Here is an 881-nt window from a genome sequence, read left to right on the forward strand (position 1 = left end):
TTCTGAGATTCCTGGAGGCAAGACTGCCATTTCTGGCTGAGGTCTCTGTAAGAGCCAGTGGCTGACTGTTTTGCTTTTTGGACTTCAGGTTGAACCCCATTTTCTTTCTCTGAGATTTTATTAATTGTGCTTCTCTTGGGGGCATTAAAGGAGTTCAAGGGTGGTGTTGAGAGGGGTTGGGGGAGGAGAATAAAGAGGGAGGGTGGTATAATTCTAGTTCAGATTTTTTTTTCTTTTTTTTTCTTTTTTTTTTTTTAGCCAGGGGAGAGCACAAACGCAGTCCCCCACTACCACAAATTATGCAGTCGAGTTTCCCGCATTTGGGGAAATTGCAGGGGTCAGTACATCCGGAGTGCAATGGATAAGCCTCGCCCTGGGAAAACCACCTTCATGATCATGGTATCTCTCCTGCCAGGTAAGTATTCTAGTTCAGATTTGAAAAAGAAGTGTATTTTAAAAATTTTATTGGGAAAATACCTAATCAATTTACAAATAATTTTAAAAAGGTACCCTTTCTCTGGAAAATAAATATTAGCTGTGTTCTCCATGAATAAACCCTGGAGATCTAAGGCAGTGCAGTGGGTTTGTTTGTTTATTGCTTTGCTTTTCCCTTTGAATCTTCCTTATGTTGATCACAGTTATTATTCTATTAGAAATCTGAGAAACAACTCAGCATATTTAATTCTCTTGAATAAAACTTCAGATTCATTCATGGTGTTGGTCACGTGAACCCTTCAAATCACTGATGAGGTGGTGATGTGCACACTTGGCTTGCTCCATTTTGTTCATGTGCAGTCACGATATTCCTGTTGTTATTAATATGTTAAGGACCTAGCAATAACATTTGTAATTTCCTAACACTATTATGCATCATCTAAAAT

The 881-nt window shown here is 38.6% G+C and overlaps 1 non-coding gene across 1 annotated transcript; it reads right to left on the reverse strand.

Annotated features, from left to right (window-relative positions):
* Nucleotides 1–259: 259 nt before the first annotated feature.
* LOC119799607 lies at nucleotides 260–423 on the reverse strand. The gene has a single exon (XR_005282889.1). It is a non-coding gene; the product is annotated as a U1 spliceosomal RNA (small nuclear RNA).
* Nucleotides 424–881: the final 458 nt, after the last annotated feature.

This window comes from Arvicola amphibius, chromosome 12 (genome assembly GCF_903992535.2).
Source record: "Arvicola amphibius chromosome 12, mArvAmp1.2, whole genome shotgun sequence".
In the NCBI taxonomy this organism is placed as follows: Eukaryota; Metazoa; Chordata; class Mammalia; order Rodentia; family Cricetidae; genus Arvicola; species Arvicola amphibius.